Genomic DNA, 18,291 nt, shown 5'->3' with positions numbered 1-18,291 from the left:
ATCAACAATTGACGTTCCGAGCTGAGACCGTTTTTTTCAGGACTGGAATGGAAGGGGGAAGGCCAGAATAAAAAGGCGGGGCAGAAGGAGGAGGATAGCTGTAAGGTGAAGTCCTTCAGCTGGGAAAGATAAAGGGATGGAGAGTAATACATCTGATTGGAAAGGAGAGGATATACCATAGGAGAAAGGGCAAGAGGAGTGTTAACAGTAGGAGGTGATATGCAAGTGAGAAGAGCCAGAGTGGGGGAAAGATGATGAGGAGAGGGGAAAGGATAACGTTTACTGGAAGGAGAAATCGATACTCATACCATCTGGCTGGAGTTTATATAAAGAAACTATAAGGTGTTACTCTTCCACCCAGTGGTTGGCATCATCATGGCATAACAGGAAGCCTTGGACCGACCTTTTGGAACGGGAATGAGAACAGGAATAAAATTGTTTGGTCAGAGGGAAGTTCCAGTTTTGGCAGATGAAACGGAGGTGCTGGACGGAGCGAACCCTCCAGTTTACGCCGGGCCTCACCAACGTGGAGGAGCTGCATCAGGAGCACCGGATCCACCGGGTGTCGTACTCATCTCGCTTTCAGGGAAAGCTGCCAGGAGGAACATTAGTGGAGAAGGACAAATGGAGGGAGCGATCTCTGCAGAAACCGGAAAGTATTGGTGAGGTGATAAATATGTGTTTGGAGCACAAGACACTGGAACAGAATCAGGTCATTCGGCCCATCGAGTCTGCTTCCCCCATTTCATCATGGCTGATCCATTTCCCTCCTGAACTCATCCTTCTGCCCTCCCACCAGAACAATTCACGCCCGGAGTAATCAAGAACCTGTCAACCTCCGCCATATTTATAGTCCAATAACCTGCCAACACAGCCACCTGTGGCAACGAATTGAACAGATTCACCACCTACTGTTCTCAACCAGGCAATTATAGGGCGGTGAGGCTGACATCAGAAGTGCTAAATCTATTGGATTATCTAAAGGCAAGTGTGCCGAATGGCCTCGGCCCGACACGTCGAATGTACTCTTTTCCATAGATACTGCCTGGTCTGCTGAGTTCCTCCAGCATTGTGTCTGTGTGTTGCTCGGATTTCCAGCACCTGCAGATTTTCTCTTGTTTGTGACAATCAATTGCATTCATATTTTACGGACAGGAAGGCTGGTTTAACATTTTATCTGGAACTGGCCACTTTAGTTTTTAACACTATGAGTGCGATGTTGTACTATGAATATGTTGACCACTACACTCTACATGGTTTTGTTCTATTTGTATTGCTTCTCGTAAAATGTGTGAATGATTTGTGTTTCTGTTGTTGTGAGCGCGGCTTTGTCATGTGTCTGTGATGATGTTGCCGGTATGTTTATCAGAGCAGCTGTGTTCAATGTCATTTTCTGTACACAACTGTAAAGGAGAAGAAAACAATTGTTACTCCGGATCAGATGCAGCAATAAAAAGGGAAACACACAATGATAAAGAACACAATAATAAAAATACAATAAATATAAATACATAGGATAGCTTATATACACAGATTGATTGTATGTCCTTAAAGTGACACCTGGCTGTACATGAGGTGACTGACAGGAAATGATAAAGTATTGGTGGTTGCGGGTGTGGAGGAGTGGGTTAATGGGAGGAGGTGTCAGTTACTGCTTCTTGGGGCGAGTAACTGTTTTGAGTAACTGGGGCGTTTCTGGTGTGGATGCAATGTAGCCTCCTCCATGACGGGATTGGGACAACAGTCCGTGAGTCGGGTGGGTGGGATCCTTCATGATGTTACTGGCCTTTAGGCCACCTTTTTGTATCCATCTCCCTGATGGTGGACAGGCACCTTTTTGTATCCATCTCCCTGATGGTGGACAGGCTGATGTCACTGATGCTTTGGGCAGTTTGGACCGCCAGTTCAGAGCCTTCCTGTCAGCTGTAGTGCAGTTTCCGTACTGTGCAGTGACGCAACGAGTTAGGATATTCTCCACTGCGCACCTGCAGATTGAAATGCGTGTGGATATACAGTGCACAGCCCAGCTCTCTACAGCCTCCTCAGAAAGCGGAGGGTCGGTGAGTTTACTGTGACGGTGTAGGATGTGTTCTGGCACCATGAGAGTTTGAGACTGCTGACAGTTTCCACTGCCACGTCACTGATGTAAAGAGCGATGTGAGAGGTGCGAGTTCTCCCAAAGTCAATAACCATCTCCTTTATCCTGCTGACATTGAGGAAGAGGCATCAGGCTCAGCGCTCTTCCACCTCCTCTCTGTCGGCCATCTCACAGTTGTTGGCGATGAGCCCCACAAGTGTGGTGTCATAGGCGACCCTGACGGTGTGATTACTCAGGTGTTTGACTGTGGAGTCATGTGTGAGCAGAGTGTACAGCAATGGGCTCAGCACACAGCCGTGGGGACACTGTGCTGAGGAGGACAGGAGACAGGAACTGTTGTACATCCTGACCATCTGATGGATAGCATGATGGGTTGTTTTTGGTATTTCAAATTCTTCTTTCTGTTCTTCACTCAATGACATCTCTGCTGATACACCCTCTGGACCGTACGTAATGGATGTGTCCGGTTAAAGAAAGAGTTTCTGCTCTGTGTTCGGTAAGGACCAGTTGATAATAAATCAGCTGAAATAGTTCAGTATACAGGGTGGTAGAATGTAAATACATCAGAGGTTTACATGTCAGGAGAAGGTGTCGTAGATAATCAGCGTCGCTGTGCAGTTCAAGACTGTCTGTACCTCGAAAGCAGAGCTGTCCTGCAAGTCTATTCCAGCAGAAGACTCCCATGTGTCCTGGAAATGGAAAATAAAGTCAGTAATAGCGTATCCCGCTGTCTGTCTGCACCTGGTGACATTTACAAAATCAATATGCTGACGTGCTGTCCCATCAGTGGCAGCCTTACACAGTCCCTTTAACCACGTTTCCATGGTAACATTATTAATGTCATTAATTGTTCGTGTCCAATCTCCATCTCTTCGTCGATGGAGTTCAAAAACTCTTTCTACTGCACGTCACGCTGGGATTCGAGCTCTTTGTTCTGTCGTCTGCTAACATTAAAACTTCATCCAGAATCTTGGATCCGGGCTGGACTCGGGCTGTCTTAGACTCTGTAGGTGGGTATATAAGAACATACGAAGATAATAATTAGGAGCAGGACTCGGCCATCTGGCCCATCGAGCCTGCTCCGTCATTCAATAAGATCATGGCTGATGTGGCCAAGGACTCACCTTCACCTACCTGTCCCTTAACCCTCCATAACCCTTAATTCCCATACGATGCAAAATCTATCCACCCTTGTCATAAAAATATTTACTGAGGTTGCCTCTACTGCTTCATTTTGCAGAGAATTCTACAAATTCACCACTCCAGGAAAAGCAGTTCCATCTCATCTCCGTCCTAAATCTACTCCTCAGAATCTTGAGGCTATGTCCGGAAGTTCCAGTCTCACCTCCCAGTGGAAGCAACTTTCCTGCCTAAATCTTATCTATCCCTTTCATAATTTTATATGTTTCCATAAGACCTCGTCTCATTCTTCTGAATTCCAGTGAATATGTCGCAGGTGTTTTAACCTCTGTCCACAATCATTGTGGAAAATCATTTATTTTACCATGAGATCATAGAGAGTCCACATTTGTGGAACGCTGAGTTTGAGGGAAATCATCTTGTGTTTGGTTCCAGTAGCAGACAAGTGTATGTGTCCATATCAGAACAGAGGCGTTAGTTAGAACGTTCTTTCCCAACCGTCCACACTTATCTCATCTGTACAGCTGTATTATCGCTCTGCTGAGGGGCTGTGGTCAGCACAATAATCTTAGTACTACAGACTTGCAACTGAATTGGATAAATACAGGCTGTCAAGTCACAAAGTTTTAACAGCACACAATTCTTTTAACCCTCTCTTCCCCCTCACTTCCCTTCTCTGTCTGCCACCCTCACCTTCTCTCCATATCTCTCCCACCAATCTCCGCCCTCTGAATGAGAGGGAAATCAGCTTGTATTTGGTTCCAGTAGCAGACAAGTGTGTATGAACTCCTCAGAGCAGAGGAGTTAATTCAGAACGTTCTTTCCCATCCGTCTACACTTATCTCATCTGTACAGCTGTATTATCGCTCTACTGAGGGGTTGTGGTCAGCACAATGATCTTAGTTAACAGACTTGCAACTGAATTGGATAAATACCGGCCATCGAAAAAATCATAAAGCTTTAACAACACACAACACTTTTAACCCTCTCTTCCCCCTCCCTACCCTTCTTTCACTACATCTCTCACCCCACCGACTCTCCCCCCACCCTTCCCCCACTCTCCACCCTCTGAGTTAGAGGGAGCTCAGCTTGAGTTCGGATCCAGTAGCAGACAAGTGTGTGTGACTTTATCAGAACAGAGGAGTTAATTCAGAACGTCCTTTCCCAACCGTCCACACTTATCTCATTTGTACAGCTGTATTATCGCTCTACTGAGGGGTTGTGGTCAGCACAATGACCTTAGTTCTGCAGACTTGCAACTGAATTGGATAAATACAGGCTATCGACGAAGTCACAAACTTTAACAGCACACAACTGTTTTAACCCTCTCTCCCCCACCCCCTACCTTCTCTCCATTCTCCTCCCTCTGAGTTACAGGGAAATCAGCTCATGTTTCTATTTGGGAAAAATCCACAAGGTCCCAAAGCTTTAACAACACACAGCTCTTTTCACCCTCTCTGCCCGCCCCCCTCCCCTTCTCTCCATTCTCCTCCCTCCGAGTTACAGGGAAATCAGCTTGTGTTTCTATCTGGGAAAAATCCACAAGGCCACAACGCTTTAACAACACACAGCTCTTTTGATTTCATATTTCAAATATTCTTCCACAGGGCTGATGACTATAAATGCTTTGGCGCTGCCAGTTCAGAGAGCTGACACGTACCTGCTGTCACAGAGAAGGCACAGCACTGCTACTGCTTTAGAAGTTTTCACAAGTTCAGCTTGTCGTCTAAAACTCTGACAAACTTCGATAAATGCATGATAGACAGCATCCTGACTGGTTGCATCACAGCCCGGGACAGAAACCGGTTCCCATGAACGGAAAATTCTACAGAAAGTGCTGGACATCTCCCAGCCAGCAAAAAAAAAATTCAGCACATCGACAAGAAGTGCTGCCACAAGAAAGCAGCATCAATGATAACACCTCCCACCCGCTCAGGCCACGCTCTCTTCCCGCTGCTGCCTTGGGGAAGGAGGTCCCACACGCATGGACACATTTTCCAGGCCTCTGCAACTCATCGTCTCAGCATTATGAGTCTGTCGGTCTTCGTGTGTAGTTTATTTTTATTTTATTACATTTTTCTGTTCTACTGTGCATGCCCGTCAGAAAATGAATATCATGGTCGTACATGGTTATGTATATGTACTTTCATAATAAGTTTAATTTCAAATTTGAGCAAAGACGCAGAAGCACACAGACATCCATCCAAAGGCAGAATGAGACACACACTCACAAACTCACACTCACATACTCACACACACACTCACACACTCAGACTAACAGACACACACACACAAACACACTCACACACACACACACTCACACAGACACACACACTCACACACACACACACCCACACAGACACACACACTCACACTCACACACACTCACACACACACTCACTCACACAGACACACACACACACAAACACACTCACACAGACACACACACTCACACTCACTCACACAGACACACACACTCACTCAGACTAACAGACTCACACTCACATACTCACACACACACTCACACACTCAGACTAACAGACACACACACAAACACACTCATACACACACTCACACACACACACTCACACAGACACACACACTCACACACACACTCACTCACACAGACACACACACTCACACAGACACAGACACACACACACACTCACACAGACACACACACTCACAGACACACTCACACACACACACACTCACACAGACACACACACTCACACACACACTCACACACAGACACACACACTCACACAGACACACACACAGACACACACACTCACACACACACTCACTCACACAGACACACACTCACACTCACTTTCACAGTCAGACACACACACTCAAACACTGATCCACACCTGCTCGCGCAGAGAGGCACACAGGCCATGAGACTCATACGAAACACAGACAGACACACACGTGGAGATACACACACGTGCTCGCACAGACACATGCTGTGTACAGTACATGCACACTCACACACATCAATAGAAGCAAACACGCACACAGACTCAAATACACATGCAGACATCACAAGAATCCCGGCCCTGTTGCAAGGCCTGTGGAAAGGATGTGGGAGTGTCCTTTTGAAATGGAGATGAGGAAGAATTTCTTAAACCAGAGATTACTGAATCTGTGAAATTCCTTGCTACAGCCAGCTGTGGAGGTCGTCATTATTAATATTTAAGGCAGAGGTTGATAGATCCTTGACTGGTCAGGGCATGAAGGGATACAGGGAGAAGGCAGGAGACTGGAGCTGAGAGGGATAATGAATCAGCCGTGTTGAAATTACGGTGCAGACTCGATGAGCCAAATGGCCTAATTATTCTCCTGTAACTTGTGGTCTCATAACAAACTCTCATTCAATGTCAGCAAGAGCAAGGAGCTGATTATTAACCCCAGAGGGAGGGAACAGGAGGTCAATGAGCCAGTCCTCATCGGGGATCAAAGGTGGACAGGGTCACCAATCTCAAACCTTTGTAATCACCTTCAAGGCTCTTCATCTCATGTTATTAATATGCATTATTATTATTATTATTATTATTATTATATTTATTTATTTATTTTCTTTTGTATTTGCATAGTTTGTTGTTTTTTTTTGCATATGATTTCCTTTTTCTTTTGTCTGTCCTGTTGAGTACAGTTTTTAATGTTGGCACGTGGCCAAGTGGTTAAGGCTTTCGTCTAGTGATCTGAAGGTCGCTAGTCGAGCCTTGGCTGAGGTAGCGTGTTGTGTCCTCGAGCAAGGCACTTAACCACACATTTGCTCTGCGACGACACCGGTTGCAAGCTGTATGGGTCCTAGTGCCCTTCCCTTGTACAACATCGGTGGCGAGCAGAGGGGAGACTTGCAGCATGGGCAACTGCCGGTCTTCCATACAACCCTGCCCAGGCCTGCACCCTGGAAACCTTCCAAGGCGCAAATCCATGGTCTCGCGAGACTAACGGGTGCCTGTTTGTGAATTCTATTATGGTTCTTTGCTTTACTGAGCTTGCCCACAGAAAAACGAATCTCGGGATTCCAGCAGAAGTGGTTCAGGCAGGTTCGATGTTGTCGTTTAAAGTTAAATTGGATAGAAATATGGACAGGAAAGGAACGGAGGGTTATGGGCCGAGTGCAGGTTGGTGGGACTAGGTGAGAGTAACAGTTCGGCACGGACTAGAAGGGCCGACATGGCCTGTTTCCGTGCTGTAATTGTTATACGGTTATATGAGGGGTTGGTCATGACGAGAATCAACTCCTGCCTGTGCATGGACCTGGACCCACTGCAATTTGCTGATCGCCACAATCTGTCCACAGCGGATGCAATCTCACTGTCTCTCCACTCAGCCTTAGATCAGCAGGACAATAGCAATACACAAGTCAGGCTGCTGATTACAGCTCAGCGTTCAACAAAATCAGACCCTCAATTGTAATCAACAAGCTCCAAACCCTGGGCCTCTGTACCTCCTTCTGCAACTGGATCCTCACCAGGAGACCACAGTCTGTGTGGATCAGAAATAACATCTCCTCCTTGCTGACAATCAACACTGACACACCTCAACGATGCGTGCTCAGCCCACTGCTCTGCTCTGTCCACACCCACGTCTGTGTGTATAGACACATATATAACCTTGACCTCAACATCATTAAGACAAAGGAATTGATTGTGGATTCAGGAAGGGGAAGTCGAGGGAACACACACCAGTCCTCATCGTAGGATCAGAAGTGAAAAGGGTGAACAGTTTCCATTTCCTGCTTGTCAACATCTCTGAGGAACTATCCTGGGCCCAACATATTGATGCAGTTACAATGAAGGCACAACATCGGCTATATTTCATTCGGAGACTGAGGGAATCGGTCTGTCACTAAAGACACTTGCAAATTTCTACAGATGTACTGTGGGGAGCATTCTAACTGGTTTTGTCACTGTCTGGTGTGGAGAGGCCACTGCACAGGATCGGAAAATGCTGCAGAAAGTTGTAAACTCAGCCAGCTCCTTCATGGACACTGGACTCCACAGCATCCAGGACACAGTCAAAAGATGATGCCATCACTAAGGACACCCAACACCCAGGACATGCCGTCTTCTCATTGCTGCCACCAAGGAGGATGTACAGGGCCCCGAAGACACACTCACCGGTTCAGAAACAGCATCTTCCCCTCTGCCATCAGATTTCTAAATGGACAATGAACTCCAGAACACTTCCTCAGTATTTTCCCTCGCTTTTTGCAGTGCTCTTCAAATTTAATTTTATACATACTGATTGTAATTTGTAGTTTTTATCACTAGATATTGCAATGTACTGCTGTCACAAAACAACAAATTTCACCACATATGCCAGTGATATGAAACCTGATTCTGATACACAAACACACACAGCTGGGCTCAGACACACAACACTCCCACATTCCTCCCTTTGTGACTCCCAGCTTGCTCCGTGGCCCCCGGTATGAAGCTCAACCTGTTACAACACCTGCCCTTTAAATTCATGAGTGAGGGTGTGTTGTATCTGTTCACTGTTTGAGTTCGATATTAAATGAAGGGCATGAATGGGAAGGAAGGTTTGATACAAGAATAAAGATCTCTTCTGAAGGTATATGGGGTCCTGGTGAGAGCATACATGGAACATTGTGCACAGGACTAGTCTCCCTCCCAGAGTCAGCCTGTGGGATGAAGGAAATGAAGAGAAAATGAAGGAGAATTCAGTCGAAGCAAGTAGCTGAAGAAGTGAGCGGAAGAATTTCGGGTTGAAAAAGTAGTTTTTTTTTTAAAAGAACTGCTCGGGGAGAAGGGTCTGCACTGCACAGGCACGTGACATAGCGCACCAAGGTTTAAAAAGGGAAAATTTCAGCGGTTCTTGTTTCAGTCGAAGCAAGTAGCTGAAGAAGTGAGTGGAAGAATTTCGGGTCGAAAAAGTAGTTGTTTTTAAAGATCTGCTCGGGGAGAAGGGTCTGCACTGTGCAGGCGCGTGACGTAGCGCGCCAAGGTTTAAAAAGCAGATCACCATATACAGCGGCCATCGTTGGAGTGGACTGAGTCAGAGTGGGGCGGCTTTGGCTCAACAGGCTTCGGCGAGAACAGGCACAGGCCAGGGTAGGTTCCGGTAAGTTTTTTGTTCAGATTGTCTAGCGTAGAGAGAATGCCAGGCAGGATGTTGGAATGCTCCTCTTGCAGGATGTGGGAGCCCTCTGGTCTCCCTGACAACAACACCTGCAAGAAGTGCATCCAGCTGCAGCTCCTGACAAACCGCGTTAGGGAACTGGAGCAGGAGCTGGATGATCTGCGGATCATTCGGGAGAATGAGGAGATTATAGATAGTAGCTACAGGGAGGTAGTTACGCCAAAGGAGCAAAGCACAGGAAATTGGGTCACTGTCAGGCGAGGGAAGAGGAAAGGGCAGGCAGAACAGAGTTCCCTGTGGCCATTCCCCTCAGCAACAAGTACACCGCATTGGATACTGTTGGGGGGGATGACTTACCTGGGACTAGCTGCAGTAGCCGGATCTCTGGCACTGAGTCTGGCTCTGCAGTGCAGAAGGGAGGCGGGGGAAAGAGGAGAGCGGTAGTGATAGGGGACTCGATAGTTAGAGGTGCAGATAGGAGGTTCTGTGGTCGTGACAGAGAATCCAGGATGGTTTGTTGCCTCCTGGGTGCCAGGGTCAAGGATGTCTCTGATCGATTGGGAGGGTGACCAGCCAGATGTCGTGGTGCACATCGGTACCAATGACATAGCAAGGAAGAGTGAAGAGGTCCTGGACAGTGAGTATAGAGAGCTTGGTAGGAATTTGAAAAGCAGGATCTCAAGGGTGGTAATCTCAGGATTGCTACCTGTGCTAGGTGCCAGTGAGGGTAGGAATAGGATGCTCTGGAGGAGGAACAAGTGGCTGAGGAACTGGTGTAGGGGGCAGGGTTTCAGATTTCAGGATCATTGGGACCTCTTCTGGGGCAGGTGGGACCTGTACAAGAGAGACGGGTTACACTTGAACTACAGGGGGACCAATATCCTTTCAGGGATGTTTGTTAGTGCTATTGGGGAGGCTTTAAACTAGATTTGCAGGGGGATGGGAACCGGAGTGCCAGAGCTGACAGTGTGGCTGGGGTGAAAATAAATGATATTGAAAGTTTAAGCAAATCCGCTGATAGAAAGGTTGTGAGTGGTGGTAAAAATCTTCTGAGGTGTATATATTTCAATGCTAGGAGTATTATATGCAGGGAAGGCGGATGAGTTGAGGGCGTGGATTGACATGTGGAATTATGATGTTGTAGCAATTAGTGAAACTTGGCTACAGGAGGGGCAGGACTGGCAGCTTAATATTCCAGGGTTCCGATGTTTCAGATGTGACCGAGGCAGAGGAATGAAAGGTGGGGGAGTAGCATTGCTTGTTGGGGAAAATATTACAGCAGTGCTCAGGCAGGACAGATTAGAGGGCTTGTCTACTGATCCTTATGGGTGGAGCTGAGAAACAGGAAAGGTATGGACACATTAGTGGGATTGTATTACTGACCACCCAATAGTCAACGAGACTTGGAAGAGCAAATCTGCAGAGAGATAGCAGACAACGGCAGGAAACATAAAGTTGTGGTGGTAGCGGATTTTAATTTTCCATACATTGATTGGGACTCCCATACTGTTAGGGGTCTAGATGGTTTAGAGTTTGTAAAATGTGTACAGGAAAGTTTTCTAAATCAGTATATAGAGGGACCAACTAGGGGGGATGCAATATTGGATCTCCTGTTAGGAAACGAATTAGGGCAAGTGACGGAAGTCTGTGTAGGGGAGCACTTTGGTTCCAGTGATCATAACGCCATTAGTTTCAATTTGATCATGGACAAGGATAGATCTGGTCCTAGGGTTGAGGTTCTGAACTGGAAGGCGGCCAAATTTGAAGAAATGAGAAAGGATCTAAAAAGCGTGGATTGGGACAGGTTGTTCTCCGGCAAAGATGTGATTGGTAGGTGGGAAGCCTTCAAACGGGAAATTTTGAGAGTGCAGAGTTTGTATGTTCCTGTCAGGATTAAAGGCAAATTGAATAGGAATAAGGAACCTTGGTTCTCAAGGGATATTGCAACTCTGATAAAGAAGAAGAGGGAGTTGTATGAAATGTATAGGAAACAGGGAGTAAATCAGGTGCTTGAGGAGTATAAGAAAATACTTAAGAAAGAAATCAGGAGGGCAAAAAGAAGACATGAGGTTGCCTTGGCAGTCAAAGTGAAGGATAATCCAAAGAGCTTTTACAAGTATATTAAGAGCAAATGGATTGTAAAGGATAAAATTGGTCCTCTTGAAGATCAGAGTGGTCGGCTTTGTGCGGAACCAAAGGAAATGGGGGAGATCTTAAATAGTTTTTTTGCGTCTGTATTTACTAAGGAAACTGGCATGAAATCTATGGAATTGAGGGAATCAAGTAGTGAGACCATGGGAACTGTACAGATTGAAAAGGAGGAGGTGCTTGCTGTCTTGAGGAAAATTAAAGTGGATAAATCCCCGGGACCTGACAGGGCATTCCCTTGGACCTTGAAGGAGACTAGTGTTGAAATTGCGGGGGCCCTGGCAGAAATATTTAAAATGTCTCTGTCTACGGGTGAAGTGTTGGAGGATTGGAGAGTGGCTCATGTTGTTCCGTTGTTTAAAAAAGGATCCAAAAGTAATCCGGGAAATCATAGGCCGGTGAGTTTAACATCGGTGGTAGGTAAGTTATTGGAGGGAGTACTAAGAGACAGAATCTACAAGCATTTGGATAGACAGAGGCTTATTCGGGAGAGTCAACATGGCTTTGTGCGTGGTAGGTCATGTTTGACCAATCTGTTGGAGTTTTTCGAGGAGGTTACCAGGAAAGTGGATGAAGGGAAGGCAGTGGATATTGTCTACATGGACTTCAGTAAGGCCTTTGACAAGGTCCCGCATGGGAGGTTAGTTTGGAAAATTCAGTGGCTAGGTATAAATGGAGAGGTGGTAAATTGGATTGGACATTGGCTCGATGGAAGAAGCCAGAGAGTGGTGGTAGAGAATTGCTTCTCTGAGTGGAGGCCTGTGACTAGTGGTGTGCCACAGGGATCAGTGCTGGGTCCATTGTTATTTGTCATCTATATCAATGATCTGGATGATCATGTGGTAAATTGGATCAGCAAATTTGCTGATGATACAAAGATTGGAGGTGTAGTAGACAGTGAGGAAGGTTTTCAGAGCCTGCAGAGGGACTTGGACCAGCTGGAAAAACGGGCTGCAAAATGGCAGATGGGGTTTAATACTGACAAGTGTGAGGTATTGCACGTTGGAAGGACAAACCAACATAGAACATACAAGGTTAATGGTAAGGTACTGAGGAGTGCAGTGGAACAGAGGGATCTGGGAATACAGATACAAAATTCCCTAAAAGTGTCGTCACAGGTAGATAGGGTCGTAAAGAGAGCTTTTGGTACATTGGCCTTTATTAATCGAAGTATTGAGTCTAAGAGCTGGAATGTTATGATGAGGTTGTATAAGGCATTGGTGAGGCTGAATCTGGAGTATTGTGTTCAGTTTTGGTCACCAAATTACAGGAAGGATATAAATAAGGTTGAAAGAGTGCAGAGAAGGTTTACAAGGATGTTGCCGGGACTTGAGAAACTCAGTTACAGAGAGAGGTTGAATAGGTTAGGACTTTATTCCCTGGAGTGTAGAAGAATGAGGGGAGATTTGATAGAGGTATATAAAATTATGATGGGTATAGATAGAGTGAATGCAAGCAGGCTTTTTCCACTGAGGCAAGGGGAGAAAAAAAACAGAGGACATGGGTTAAGGGTGAGGGAGGAAAAGTTTAAAGGGAACATTAGGGGGGGCTTCTTCACACAGAGAGTGGTGGGAGTATGGAATGAGCTGCCAGATGAGGTGGTAAATGCGGGTTCTTTTTTAACATTTAAGAATAAATTGGGCAGATACATGGATGGGAGGTGTATGGAGGGATATGGTCCGTGTGCGGGTCAGTGGGACTAAGCAGAAAATGGTTCGGCACAGCCAAGAAGGGCCAAAGGGCCTGTTTCTGTGCTGTAGTTTCTATGGTTCTAAGATTCCCCAGATTGATTTCGGGGGTGAGGTAGTGTCCTCAGAGAGATTACACTGACTGGGCCTGTCTCAAATTTAGAGAAGTAACAAATGATCTGACTGAGACAGACACAGTCTCACAGGGTATTGACAGGGTAGAGGAAGGAATGATGTTTCCCCAGGCTGGGATGAGGAACCAGGGGTCACAAAATCCAAGGTCAGCTCAGCAGGACTGAGATGAGTAGAAATTTCTTCACCCAAAGTGCTGTGAATCTCTGATATTTCCTCCACAAGGTTTCTAAATTCAAAGAGCAAATTTAGGGGCTCTGCGATGTTGGGAAAGTTGCAGGAAAGTGGCCCTGAGGTCAAAGGTCAGGCAGGTTCTGCATGAAAGGCATTTGACAAGATAGGCAGAACTCAGCATGGATTCCTTAAAGGAAATTCCTGCCTGACAAACCTATTACAATTTTTTGAGGAAATTACCAGTAGGCTAGACAACAGAGATGCAGCGGATGTTGTATATTTGGATTTTCAGAAGGCCTTTGACAAGGTGCCACACGAGGCTACTTAAGATAAGAGCCCATGGAATTATGGGAAAGTTACATACGTGGATAGGGCGTTGGCTGATTGTCAGGAAACAGAGAGTGGGAATAAAGGGATCCTATTCTGGTTGGCTGCCGGTTACCAGTGGTGTTCCACAGGGGTCTGTGCTGGGGCCGCTTCTTTTTACATTGTATATCAACGATTTGGATTATGGAATAGATGGCTTTGTGGCTAAGTTTGCTGACAATATGAAGATAGGTGGAGCGGCCGGTAGAGCAGAAGAAACGGAGAGTCTGCAGAGAGACTTGGAAAGATTGGAAGAATGGGCAAAGAAGTGGCAAATGAAATACAATGTTGGAAAGTGTATGGTTATGCACTTTGGCAGAAGAAATAAATGGGCAGACTATTATTTAAATGGGGAGAGAATTCAAAGTTCGGAGATGCAACGGGACTTGGGAGTCCTCGTACAGGATAACCTTAAGATTACCCTCCAGGTTGAGTCGGTAGTGAAGAAGGCAAATGCAATGTTGGCATTCATTTCTAGAGGAATAGAGTATAGGAGCAGGGATATGATGTTGGGGCTCTATAAGGAGCTGGTGAGACCTCACTTGGAGTACTGTGGGCAGTTTTGGTCTCCTCATTTAAGAAAGGATGTGCTGATGTTGGAGAGGGTACAGGGAAGATACACTAGAATGATTCCGGGAATGAGAGGGTTAACATATGAGGAACGTTTGTCCGCTCTTGGACTGTATTCCTTGGAGTTTAAAAGAATGAGGGGAGACCTCATAGAAACATTTCAAATGTTGAAAGGCATGGACAGAGTGGATGTGGCAAAGTTGTTTCCCATGATGGTGGAGTCTAGTACGAGAGGGCATGACTTAATGATTGAAGGGCGCCCATTCAGAACAGAAATGCGAAGAAATATTTTTAGTCAGAGGGTGGTGAATCTATGGAATTTGTTGCCACGGGCAGCAGTGGAGGCCATGTTATTGGGTATATTTATGGAAGAGATTGATAGGTATCTGAGTAGCCGGGCCATCAAAGGTTATGGTGAGAAGGCAGGGGAGTGGGACTAAATGGGAGAATGGATCAGCTCATGATAAAATGGCGGAGCAGACTCGATGGGCCGAATGGCCGACTTCTGCTCCTTATGGTCCATGGTCTAACCGGCGCAAGGGGCCGAACAGACACACCCGCTCCTTTTTTTTAATTTTCTAAAGCACGCGTTTACCTTCCCGCCTTGTTCTCCTTTGGCCTTCAGCCTGTCGGACTGCGCAGGGGAGCGCACTGAGCACCGGAGATCCATCGGCAGCAATGCGGGGCAGCTCCCGTCTCCCAGCAGCAGGAGCCAGTTCAGGGAGGCAGCTCCAGAAAAGAGACCCAGATCGACAGCGGGGAAATTCCGGGCACCCTCTGTGTAGGTGAAACATCTCGCAGAATCACCGCCAGTCTCTTCACCTCTGCCATCGTAAGGATTCAAGACCCCGGCCGGCGTTGCAGCCTTTACCGGAGGTAACTCCCGATCTCTGGCCTCCCAGCGGATCAACTCGCTCTCGGTTCCAAACTTCGGTCCGCACCGAACGCTCAGCGTCCCGCCCACTGACACCCCTCAGCCAATGGGAGCAACACTCTCCCAGCGGTACTCTCTGATTGGCTGTGAGTGTGTCTGAGGGCGGGCTGCTGCAGTGAGCTGTAGCTGTCAGTCTCAATTTGTACTCAGAATCAAAGGAAGCTCCCCGAAATTCAAAGTTCAAAGTAAATTTTATTATCAGAGTACATATAAGTCACCCCATACAACCCCGAGTAGCATTTTCCTGCGGACATACTCAGAAAATCTATACAATAGTAACTAGACCAGGATCAGTGAAAGATCAACTAGAGTGCAGAGGTCAACAAACTGCAAATGCAAATATAACTCAATAACAATAAATAAAGAGAACATGAAATAACCTGATTGATTTCTGGAGCTCTCACCGCTCTCCCATGGAATCCGAAGGGCTGAAGGCAAACGGAAACAGGGAGCAAAGGTAAACTCGTGTTTTAGAAAATAATGAATAGGAGCAGGCGTGGCTATTCGGCCCCTTGCGCTTGTTTTGCCATTCACTCGGAAAATGCCTGCTCTGTCACCTCAGCACCACTTTCCGTCAACGTTCCCATCACCGCTGAGCCCTCAGATATGTCTAATCCATTTAGAAACCTTGTGGAGAAAATTCCAAAGATTCACTGCACTCTGGGTGAGGAAATTTCTTCCCATCTCAGTCCTGCTGAGGTGAACTCGGATTTTGGGTCTGTGACCCCTGGTTCCACACCCCAGCGGGATGAAACATCAGTCCTGCTCCCACCCCGTCGATATCCTGTGAGACTGTGGGTGTCTCTTATCCCTCTCATTCTGAGACAGGCCCAGTGAGATCTGTCTCAGACAAACCACCTCTAATGTCACTAATTTTGATACAAGCCCAGTACGGTGATTGGTTGGGGGAGCATCTGAATGAACGGCAATTGAGTACGGTTATACTGTGTTGTTCAACAGTCTGTTGGTTGATGGATCGGAACTGTTTCCTGAACGTAGTGGTGTGAGTCTTGAGGCTTTTGTACCTTCTACCTGATTTCAGCAGCGAGAAAAGAGCCTGGCCTGGGCGGTGAGCATCTCTGATGATGGATGCTGCTCTACTCCGACAGCGTTTCATGTAGATGTGCTCAATGGCTGGGAGGGATTTACCGTGATGTACCAGGCCTTATCCAATACCTTCTGAAGGCTCATCAGGAGGGCGATCAAAATATTTTATCATCGTGACAAATCATACCTGGAAGGCGGTGAGAGGGCCCTCTTAGTCTGACCCTTGCTGCATGGCTGAAGATCACTCCCACAGCGTGCTGCCCCGAGATTACTGCAGTGGAGACGAGACGGTCACTCATCCCTTTGTGGACTGAGGACTGGCGAAGATATGTGGAGAAAGATGCATGAGCCTGTGCCACAGCAGCTGCGTGACAGAGGCTCACTGATCTTCCGGTAAAGGCATTGCACGTTTTATCCTTGTGAATATTTCATGGCGAATTAAGATTCACGATGAATCAACTTCTGGGCCCTGTCCAGATTTGTGGAAACTGGCCTTCCATTGGAGCGGAGTCAGGAATTTTCTTCAAGATTTCATAAATCAAAATAATGCTTTCCACCCCGTGACGTGGAATGTCCAGTCCTGTGTTTTTTTTTCTGCAGGGGTTGCGAGCCCCATAACAACCCCTCCTCCTTTTGCAGCCGGGCCTGGGCTGTCTATGGCCGAGTTTTTCTTTCCCGACCTGTTTAATGTGTTTCCGATCCCACCCTTGTGTGGAAATCACCACGATTTGTTCCCCACTGACACAGGCAGCGACATGATGTTCATTCCCCGAGTCTGCAGCGCGTGTAGTGGACAATCGCGGTACTGCAGGGGATCAGCAGCTCCCCGAAAGTGAAAGCATTCTGAATCAGGAAGTGCTGGGAGTTAACATGGCTTCGAAAGGACAGGTCGAGAGTTTAACCGAGGAGGTAATTTGTGCAATCTGTCTAGATATCTTCACCGATCCGGTTATCCTGGAGTGTGGACACAACTTCTGTCGCTCTTGTATCACACGGTGTTGGGAAAGGGATGAGAGAAACTCCTGCCCGGAATGTAGGTTGGTGTTTACTGACCGCACCCTCAGGGCCAATCGGGCCTTAGTAAATCTGGCAGAAAAATTTCGAAATCTTATCCCGAATCAGAAGGGGAAGGAAAGTAAACTTCACTGCGAGGAACATGAGGAACAACTGAAGCTGTTTTGTGAAACGGACAAGACACTGATCTGTCTGATATGTAGAGATGCGCAGAAACACAGAGAGCATCGCTTCATGCCGATTAAAGAAGCTGTTAAAATCTACAAGGTAAAACTAACCCGGATTTTATATTCACCCCATTCTTCCTTGTCCTGTCCTACTTAGCACACGAGCCTCCGTCACTAACATATTATTCTCCGCAACTTTCGCCATCTCCATCAGGATTCTACCAGCAAGCACAGCTTTCCCTCCCACAGCCCATCCCACCCACTCCCCACAGCTCTCCGCTCTTTGTGGGAATCACTCTGTACGTAACTCCCTTATCCACTCGCTCCTCCCCACGGATCTACCTCCTGGCATTGACTCCTGAAAGCGAGGCAAGTGCTACACCTCCTCCCTCGTCACCATTCAGGACTCCAAACACCTCCAATTCCTCCCGTTTCTTCAGTGTTCAATTGTCCTCTAGTATTAGATTCCTTCTTCTTGAGCTCTTTACCTGCTCCACATGTTCACTCTCAGCTCCTTAATTCATCACCCTCCCCCACGTCCCCCCTCACGTTGTCTCACCCGTCACCTGTCAGCTGGTTCTCATCCCCAACCTTTTTATTCCGGCTTCTGCCCCATTCCTTCCCAGTCCTAATGAAGGGTCTCATCCCGAAACACCGACTGTTTATTTCCCCGGCATAGATGCTGCCTGACTC

General features: G+C 46.8%; 1 protein-coding gene, 1 long non-coding RNA gene and 1 pseudogene across 3 annotated transcripts in view; 1 reads left to right on the top strand and 2 right to left on the bottom strand.

The window, feature by feature from the left end:
- Positions 1-18,291, bottom strand: part of LOC140185252 (uncharacterized) — a 622,887-nt gene that overhangs the window by 467,009 nt on the left and 137,587 nt on the right. The gene's annotated exons all lie outside the window — the stretch shown is intronic.
- LOC140185378 (uncharacterized) lies at positions 1,473-17,761 on the bottom strand. 2 transcript variants are annotated; one of them, XR_011882546.1, is made up of 2 exons: positions 15,032-17,761; positions 1,473-3,102 (listed from the first exon to the last, which is right to left on the bottom strand). It is a non-coding gene; the product is annotated as an uncharacterized lncRNA (long non-coding RNA). The 2 variants fall into 2 exon arrangements; XR_011882547.1 differs by lacking the exon at positions 15,032-17,761 and adding an exon at positions 4,899-8,184.
- Positions 13,988-18,291, top strand: part of LOC140185270 (zinc-binding protein A33-like) — a 36,741-nt pseudogene continuing 32,437 nt past the window's right edge.

Source organism: Mobula birostris, chromosome 20, assembly GCF_030028105.1.
Source record: "Mobula birostris isolate sMobBir1 chromosome 20, sMobBir1.hap1, whole genome shotgun sequence".
Lineage (NCBI taxonomy): Eukaryota > Metazoa > Chordata > Chondrichthyes > Myliobatiformes > Myliobatidae > Mobula > Mobula birostris.
Note: the sequence above shows the minus strand (reverse complement) of the source record. Positions and strands in the feature narration are given on the sequence as shown.